The sequence below is a fragment of the Triticum aestivum genome, chromosome 4B (assembly GCF_018294505.1).
Source record: "Triticum aestivum cultivar Chinese Spring chromosome 4B, IWGSC CS RefSeq v2.1, whole genome shotgun sequence".
Classification (NCBI taxonomy): domain Eukaryota; kingdom Viridiplantae; phylum Streptophyta; class Magnoliopsida; order Poales; family Poaceae; genus Triticum; species Triticum aestivum.
Window position 1 is genome coordinate 602686806 of NC_057804.1, and position 10239 is coordinate 602697044.

The window sequence follows — 10239 nt, forward strand, 5'->3', positions numbered from 1 at the left end:
ATTTCCTATGTATTTATGAATGAAGATGGTCCTTGGACAATATCAATGATGTGTGATGTCTACTACACAACCTTCTTCTTGTAGACGTTGTTGGGCCTCCAAGTGCAGAGGTTTGAAGGACAGTAGCAAATTTCCCTCAAGTGGATGACCTAAGGTTTATCAATCCGTGGGACGCGTAGAATGAAGATGGTCTCTCTCAAGCAACCCTGCAACCAAATAACAAAGAGTCTCTTGTGTCCCCAACACACCCAATACAATGGCAAATTGTATAGGTGCACTAGTTCGGCGAAGAGATGGTGATACAAGTGCAATACGGATGGTAGATATAGGTATTTGTAATCTGAAAATATAAAAACAGCAAGGTAACTAATGATAATAGTGAGCGTAAACGGTATTGCAATGGTAGGACACAAGGCCTAAGGTTCATACTTTCACTATTGCAAGTTCTCTCAACAATAATAACATAACTGGATCATATAACTATCCCTCAACATGCAACAAAGAGTCACTCCAAAGCCACTAATAGCGGAGAACAAACGAAGAGATTATGGTAGGGTACGAAACCACCTCAAAGTTATCCTTTCTGTTCTATCTATTCAAGAGTCCGTAGCAAAATAACATGAAGCTATTCTTTCCGTTCAATCTATCATAGAGTTCATACTAGAATAACACCTTAAGACACAAATCAACCAAAACCCTAATGTCACCTAGATACTCCATTGTCACCTCAAGTATCCGTGGGCATGATTATACGATATGCATCACACAATCTCAGATTCATCTATTCAACCAACACAAACTACTTCAAAGAGTGCCCCAAAGTTTCTACCGAAGAGTCAAGACGAAAATGTGTGCCAACCCCTATGCATAAGTTCATTGAACCCGCAAGTTGATCACCAAAACATACATCAAGTAGATCACGTGAATATCCCATTGTCACCACAGATAAGCACGGCAAGACATACATCAAGTGTTCTCAAATCCTTAAAGACTCAATCCGATAAGATAACTTCAAAGGGAAAACTCAATCCATTACAAGAGAGTAGAGGGGGGAGAAACATCATAAGATCCAACTATAATAGCAAAGCTCGCGATACATCAAGATTGTGCCACCTCAAGAACATGAGAGAGAGAGATCAAACACATAGCTACTGGTACATAACCTCAGCCACGAGGGTGAACTACTCCCTCCTTGTCATGGAGAGCACCGAGATGATGAAGATGGCTACTGGTGAGGGATCCCCCCTCCGGCAGGGTGCCGGAACAGGGTCCCGAGAGGTTTTTGGTGGCTATAGAGGCTTGCGGCGGTGGAACTCCCGATGTACTTTCGTCTCCGAAGGTTTTAGGGTATATGGACTTATATGGGTGAAAGAAGTCGGTCGGGGGAGCCTCGAGGGGCCCACGAGATAGAGGGGTGCACCCAGTAGGGGGGGCGTGCCCCCACCCTCGTGGCTTCCTCGAAGCTTCTCTGACGTGCACTCTAAGTCCCCTGGATTGCTTCCGTTCCAAAAATAACTTTCCCAAAGGTTTCATTCCGTTTGGACTTCATTTGATATTCCTTTTCTTCGAAATACTGAAATAGGCAAGAAAACAGCAATATGGGATGGGCCTCCGGTTAATAGGTTAGTCCCAAAAATAATATAGAAGTGTATAATAAAGCCCATAATCATTCAAAACAGATAATATAATAGCATGAATGCTTCATAAATTATAGATACGTTGGAGACGTATCAGCATCCCCAAGCTTAATTCCTGCTCGTCCTCGAGTAGGTAAATGATAAAAGAAAGAATTTATGAAGTGTGAATGCTATCAGGTGCACAAGTTTGATCAATGATAATTTCAATCACCTTTTCTAGCATGATTATATGTCATAACAGTAGTTCATCTCATAAAACTTCTCAAGATCAAGTAACAAGCTATTCACATGTTAAAGCATAGACCATAAACTTTCTTGAAAACTAGCAAACTTCATTCTCGGTCATCAAACAATTGCAATTCAACTTATTTTCAGGAAGGGTCTATGTCAGTGCTTTGATTTAGCAAACTCCACATACTCAACTATCATATAGTATTCTACAATTGCTAACACTCACACAATACTTGTGGTTATGGAGTTTTAATCGGACACTGAGAAAGATAGGGGCTTATAGTGTTGCCTCCCAATGTATTCACCTTTGGGTGATGTCAACAATAATAGTTCATGCTAACTTACATCCAATTGGATATATATATATATATATATATATATATATATATATATCAGGATCTTTCCAACACGAGGTCCTTGCCAAAGGATAAAATGAAAAAGGGAAAGGTGAAGATCACCTTGACTCTTGCATAAGGTAAAAGACATAAAGTAAAAGATAGGCCCTTCGCATACGGAAGCAGGGATTTGCAGAGATGCCAGAGCTCGATTTTGAAATAGAGATAAATAATTTTGAGAGGTATGATCTCATTGTCAACATAACAACCAAGAGTTCCCAATATCTTCCATACTACATACATTATAGGCGATTTCCAAACAGAATGATAAAGATTTTACTCCCCCTCAACCAACAATCACACTCCACGACCATCCAAAACAACGGGGTACCGTCCACACCAACAACAGTCCTCGAGGAGTTTTGTTTGCAATTATTTTTTATTTGATTTTGATCTTTTTGATCATGGGACTGGGCATCCCGGTTACCAGCCATTTTTCTCGTGAATGATGAGCGGAGTCCACTCATCTTGAGAATAACCCACCTAGTATGGAAGATACTGACAGCCCCTAGTCTCTACATGAGTGATTCGGACATACAAAACAGATTATTGTTTGAAGGTTTAGAGTTTGGCACATGCAAATTTACTTGGAACGGCAGGTAAATACCGCAAATAGGTAGATATGGTGGACCCTCATGGAAGAAACTTGGTTCAAGGGATTTGGAAGCACAAGTAGTATCTCTACTTGGTCCAAGGAATTTTGGCTAGCATGAAGGGGGAAAGGCAAGCTCAACATGTTTGAATGATCCATGACAATATACTTTAACTAAGATGTGAGAAAACATAACCCATTACGTTGTCTTCCTTGTCCAACATCAACTCTTTAGCATGTCATACTTAATGAGTGCTCACAATTATAAAAGATATAGTATATTTATATGTGAAATCTCTCTTCCTTCAATATTCTTTCATGAATTGTTCAAATGACCAATACAATGCTTGCTAACCTTCAATAAATTTACGACCTCTACTTCTTAGATGTGAAGTCATTACTCCCCATGGGATAAGCCAATGAAACATATCTAATTTCAGATTTATGACATTCAACTCATTCAACCATTTACTCATAGGATATAAGTGAAGCACACGAGTAAATGACAAACTACTCCAAAAAGATATAAGTGAAGATCAATAAGTAGTTAAATAATTAGGTAACTATGTGAAGACTCTCTCTCATTTAATAATTTCAGATCTTGGTATTTTATTTAAACATGAAGCAAAACAAAACAAAATGACATTTCAAGGAGAGCACAACTCATGTGAAGAAGCCAAAAAACTTAGGTTCAACCGATACTAACCGATAATTGTTGAAGAATAAAGGTGGGATGCCTACCGGGGCATCCCCAAGTTTAGATGCTTGAGGCTTCTTGAAATATTATCTTGGGGTGACTTGGGTATCCCCAAGCTTGAACTTTTGTGTCTCCTTAATTCCTCTCATATCATGGTTTCTCTATTTCTCAAAAACTTCATCCACATGAAGCTCAACAAGAACTCGTGAGATACGTTAGTATAAAACAATGCAAAACCTTATCATTTTCTACTATAACAAATCACTAAAATTATTATTCAACATTGCATACTAAATGTCTCTGCGTATTTAATACTCCTATCCTCAAATAGAATCATTAAACAAGCAAGCATATGCAAACAATGCAAACATAATAGCAATCTGCCAAAACAGTATAGTCTGTAAAGAATGCAAGATTCATCATACTTCCCTAACTCAAACAATTATAAGAAAAATACTAATATGTAGAAGATTTATCAGAGCTTATTATGCAAAAATATTCAACATTATATCGTTCGGTGACTTTTCTAGGGAACTTTTGCAACAGCGGTAAACTTTCTGTTTTGAAACAGCAACATGTATACATGCAAAATAAGCATGGTAAAGGCTATCCTTGACATTTTTATTGAAAATAAAGATGCAAAACATTATTATAAATAACAACAAGCAAATACTAACAAAAGAAATTGACGCTCCAAGCAAAACAAATATCATGTGGCGAATAAAAATATAGCTCCAAGTAAAGTTACCGATGAACGAAGACGAAAGAGGGGATGACATCCGGGGCATCCCCAAGCTTAGGCTCCTGGTTGTCCTTGAATATTACCTTGGGGTGCCTTGGGAATCCCCAAGATTAGGCTCTTATCACTCCTTATTCCATAGTCTGTGGAATCTTTACCCAAAACTTGAAAACTTCAACCACGCAAAACTTAACAGAAAACTCGTAAGCTCCTTAGTGAAAGAAAACAAACCACCACTTTAAGGTACTGTAATGAACTCATTCTTTATTTATATTGATGTAATACCTACTGTATTCCAACTTCTCTATCGTTCATACCCTCCGATACTACTCATAGATTCATCAAAATAAGCAAACAACACATAGAAAACAGAATATGTCATAAACAGAACAGTTTGTAGTAATATGTATCATCCGAATACTTCTGTAACTCCAATAATTCTGAAATAAATTGGTGGACCTGAGTAATTTGTCTATTAATCATCTTCAAAACTAATCAACCTAAAATCACTCTCCATTAAAAACTGGCAGCTATTCTCGTGAGCACTAAAGTTTCTGTTTTTTACAGCAAGATCATAAAGGCTTCACCCAAGTCTTCCCAAAGGTTCTACTTGACACAAACACTAATTAAAACATAAAACCACATATAAACAGAGGTTAGATGAATTATTTATTTCTAAACAGGAACAAAAAGCAAGGACCAAAAATAAATTTGGGTTGCCTCCCGACAAGCGCTATCGTTTAATGCCCCTAGCTAGGCATGATGATTTCAACGATGCTCACACAAAAGATAAGAATTGAAACATAAAGAGAGCATCATGAAGAATATGACTAGAACATTTAAGTATAACCCACTTCCTATGCATAGGGATTTTGTGAGCAAACAACTTATGGGAACAGTAATTAACTAGCATAGGAAGGCAAAACAAGCATAACTTCCAAATTTTCAACACAGAGAGAGGAAACTTGATATTATTGCAATTCCTACAAGCATATGTTCCTACCTCATAATAATTTTCAGTAGCATCATGAATGAATTCAACAATATAACCAGCACCTAAAGCATTCTTTTCATGATCTACAAGCATAGGAAATTTACTACACTCCACATAAGAAAAATTCTTCTCATTCGGAATGGTGGGAGTGTCATAAGAGACTTGAATACTATAAATTGTTTCTACATTAAAAGAGTAATGTTCAGAAAAATGGTAATCATAATCATGACAAGTTTTATAAATATAATCATCACTACTTTTTATAGCGTAAGTTTCATCACAATAATCATCATAAGTAGCAACTTTGTTCTCATCATAATTGATTGAAACCTCTTCCAAGATAGTGGAATCATCACTAAATAAAGTTGACACTCTTCCAAATCCACAATCATATTCATCACAATAAGATTCAACATCCTCCAAAATAGTGGGATCATTACTTCCTAAAGTTGACACTCTTCCAAACCCACTTTCATGAATATAATCATCATAGGTAAGAGGCATGCTATCATCATAACAACTTGCATATCAATACTTGGGGCGCTAAAAATATCATCTTCATTTAACATAGCATTCCCAAGTTTGGGACAAACATTAATTTCAGCAAATATATTCTCAAATATGTCATCCTCATCAAACATAGCTTCCCCAAGCTTGGACCTTTTCATATCATAAGCATAATCACTCTCATCATTAATAGTATGGATAGCACCAATAGTACAACAATTACCATCATCACAATGAGTAGTAGGAGCAACATCATTTGGGAGGGATACCTTTTTACCTTTACTTCTCTATTTTTTTTCTTCCTCACATCATGTGTGGGTTCAACCCTCTTATGTGAGCTCCTTATTGATGAGACTGGTTGAATAGAAGGATCCTCCTCGATACCCGATTCATCATAAGAAATAATAGGAGGATAATGGGAAGTATCTTCCCTTTCATTAGTATTCTCTTCATCTTCTATTTGCTTCTTTTCTTTATGTATTTGGCAATATAAGGATTTTCAATGTAATTCACCGCACAATACATATAAATTTCCTCTAGATCAAACTCAAGAAGTTTATAACGGGCAAATTCTGGAAGAAACTTAGTTAAACATTTCATTTCTTCATAAAAAAGTAAACTAAGTTCATTATAATGTGAAAGGGAGATCAAATCATCACAATTTTTGGACACGATTCGATCATGAAACAATTTGCATCGGAGATGTAAATGACCACTTTCATTGCAAAGTTCACAAGTACGGGAAAGGAAATATAAATTTTCAGCACTCACATTAAACCTTTCTTGCAACAACTTAGTTTCTAAATGCTTATGCCTCTTGCAATATCTATCTTCTCTATGTGGTGTGTACTTGCAAACACAATTCACTCGACAAAATTTGACATGCTTATAAGAGACATTTTCATCATAACTATTGCAATCATCGTTAGTACTATGGATATTCAAGGAGTTCATACTAACAACATTGCAATCATGCTCATCATTCAAATATTTAGTTCCAAACAATTTAATGCATTCTTCTTCTAGCACTTGAGCATAATTTTCCTTACCATCATTCTCACGAAAGATATTAAAAAGATGAAGCGTATGAGGAAAACTCAATTCCATTTTTTGTAGTTTTCTTTTATAGACTAAACTAGTGATAAAACAAGAAACTAAAAGACTCGATTCCAAGATCTAAATATATACCTTCAAGCACTTACCTCCCCGGCAACGGCGAAAGAAAAGAGCTTGATGTCTACTACACAACCTTCTTCTTGTAGACGTTGTTGGGCCTCCAAGTGCAAAGGTTTGTACGACAGTAGAAAATTTCCCTCAAATGGATGACCTAAGGTTTATCAATCTGTGGGAGGCGTAGGATGAAGATGGTATCTCTCAAGCAACCCTGCAACCAAATAACAAAGAGTCTCTTGTGTCCCCAACACACCCAATACAATGGCAAATTGTATAGGTGCACTAGTTTGGCGAAGAGATGGTGATACAAGTGCAATATGGATGGTAGATATAGCTATTTGTAATCTGAAAATATAAAAACAGCAAGGTAACTAATGATAAAAGTGAGCGTAAACGGTATTGCAATGGTAGGACACAAGGCCTAAGGTTCATACTTTCACTATTGAAAGTTCTCTCAACAATAATAACATAACTGGATCATATAACTATCCCTCAACATGCAACAAAGAGTCACTCCAAAGCCACTAATAGAGGAGAACAAACGAAGAGATTATGGTAGGGTACGAAACCACCTCAAAGTTATCCTTTCTGTTCTATCTATTCAAGAGTCCGTAGTAAAATAACATGAAGCTATTCTTTCCGTTCAATCTATCATAGAGTTCATACTAGAATAACACCTTAAGACACAAATCAACCAAAACCCTAATGTCACCTAGATACTCCATTGTCACCTCAAGCATCCATGGGCATGATTATACGATATGCATCACACAATCTCAGATTCATCTATTCAACCAACACAAAGTACTTCAAAGAGTGCCCCAAAGTTTCTACCGAAGAGTCAAGACGAAAACGTGTGCCAACCCCTATGCATAAGTTCATTGAACCCACAAGTTGATCACCAAAACATACATCTAGTAGATCACGTGAATATCCCATTGTCACCACAAATAAGCACGGCAAGACATACATCAAGTGTTCTCAAATCCTTAAAGACTCAATCTGATAAGATAACTTCAAAGGGAAAACTCAATCCATTACAAGAGGGTAGAGGGGGGAGAAACATCATAAGATCCAACTATAATAGCAAAGCTCGCGATACATCAAGATCGTGCCACCTCAAGAACACGAGAGAGAGAGAGACAGAGAGAGAGAGAGATCAAACACATAGCTACTGGTACATACCGTTAGCCCCGAGGGTGAACTACTCCCTCCTCGTCATGGGGAGCGCCGGCATGATGAATATGGCCACCGGTGAGGGATCCCCCTCCGGCAGGGTGCCGGAATAGGGTCTCGAGAGATTTTTTGTGGCTACAGAGGCTTGCGGCGGTGGAACTCCCGATCTAGTTTCATCTCTGAAGGTTTTTGGGTATATGGACTTATATAGGTGAAAGAATTCAGTCGGGAGAGCCTCGAGGGGCCCATGATACAGGGGGGTGTGCCCAGTAAGGGGGTGCGTGCCCCCCACCCTCGTGGCTTCCTCGAAGCTTCTCTAACATGCACTCCAAGTCCCCTGGATTCCTTCCGTTCCAAAAACAACTTTCCTGAAGGTTTCATTCCGTTTGGACTCCGTTTGATATTTCTTTTCTTTGAAAAACTGAAATAGGCAAGAAAACAACAATATGGGTTGGGCCTCCGGTTAATAGGTTAGTCCCAAAAATAATATAAAAGTGTATAATAAAGCCCATAATCATTCAAAACAGATAATACAATAGCATGGTTGCTTCATAAATTATAGATACGTTGGAGATGTATCAATGTGTATCAGCAAGTATGTGACTTGTTTGTGGGACTATGCATTGTATGACGACTATCCTAAAAGGTCCCTAGTCGAAAGTGTTGTGTGGACGCGCAGCCAACTAGACTAGCATATGACATGGTCGATGGCTTGGTCTCACTAGCCATGGAGCATTGGATGCTAACCGGATAGTATGGACTTGGAAAGGTCTAGTCGGATTCGACTTAGTTGGATCCGAGTCGACATAAGGTCCGACTCGGACAGACCCAACTATGAGACACATCGATATGTCATCTGTGAGTCTCTAGTACAACATACGTTCTATGTCCTAAGACATGAGATGACTCATGTGCTCGGGATGGTGACAGACCTGCTTTGGGCCGACCAAACACTACTCTGTAACTGGGTAGTTACAAAGGTAGGTTTCAGGCTTGTCCGGACCCATGCTGCGAGACATGGTCGAGCAAGATGGGATTTGCCCTCTGATTAGGAGAGATATACTCTGGGCCCCTCGTGTGATCCGACCAGGATAAGCATGGCCATGCGACAAGGATTATGAGATAATCTGGATAGTGGTCGGCATCATTGGAACGAGAAAGAGGTCGGGCTAGCACAAGGATGAAAATCTCGCCTTGAGCCCAACAACATATATCATGAGGCAAAGGGAACAGAAGTGTGACATGTTGTATAGGTTCGCCTAACCAGCTTCATAGTCTGCTTGGTGTTCGGCATGCCTTTCTAGAGGCCGCTACCAACCGTGGAGTTCGGAGGTGATCCGAACTGCGACCAAGCCGACTTGAACCTGAGGTGTCGCGCGCTTAAGGGAAGGAACCTACAAGGTCGGATCCGAGGACACTGGTTGGATGTGATCCAAACTGTACTCGGATTGTGGCCGAGTAGACTTGTGGGCTTTAGGGTCCGTGCGAGGCCCAAGTGTTGAGCCCGCGATGGACGCCTATATAAAGTGGAGGTGCGTCACACTCATGCGGTTGATCGCTTCGGCGCTGTCAGCAGGGTTTGCATGTGTTGAGAATAGCCACCTCCACTCACCGCCGGTTGTGTGACCGGACCTAGCAGTCCGCCGCACGAAGTTCCTCCTGCACGCGCGTATACCATTAGAGGCGATGCACTTGTGCCGCTCCGGCGAACCTGTTCGCGGGATCTAATCGGATATGTGGGAGACCGGCAAGGAGGAGGACCCCGGGAACGCGAGGTGACTCCGGGAACATGCAACCCCAACTCTACTTCCGTTGCACGGCACTGCATATCTAGTGGTAACGAACTGTGATCCATCTCCCATAGCATGTTCCTCGATGTTTTGCGCGTAGGAATTTTTAATTTGTAGTCGACGCACCTTACTGTAGATCCCAATAGTGGTATCAGAGCCTCTGCTATAGGATTTGGATTCAGATCGTATGCATATTAGATATGTGGAGGTGGCAGATGAGATCTGTTGTCGTTGATGAGATCGGCTGTGTGCACGGTTGATGAGATCAACTGCACATGGGTATCGATGAGGCTATGTTTTCTGATGAT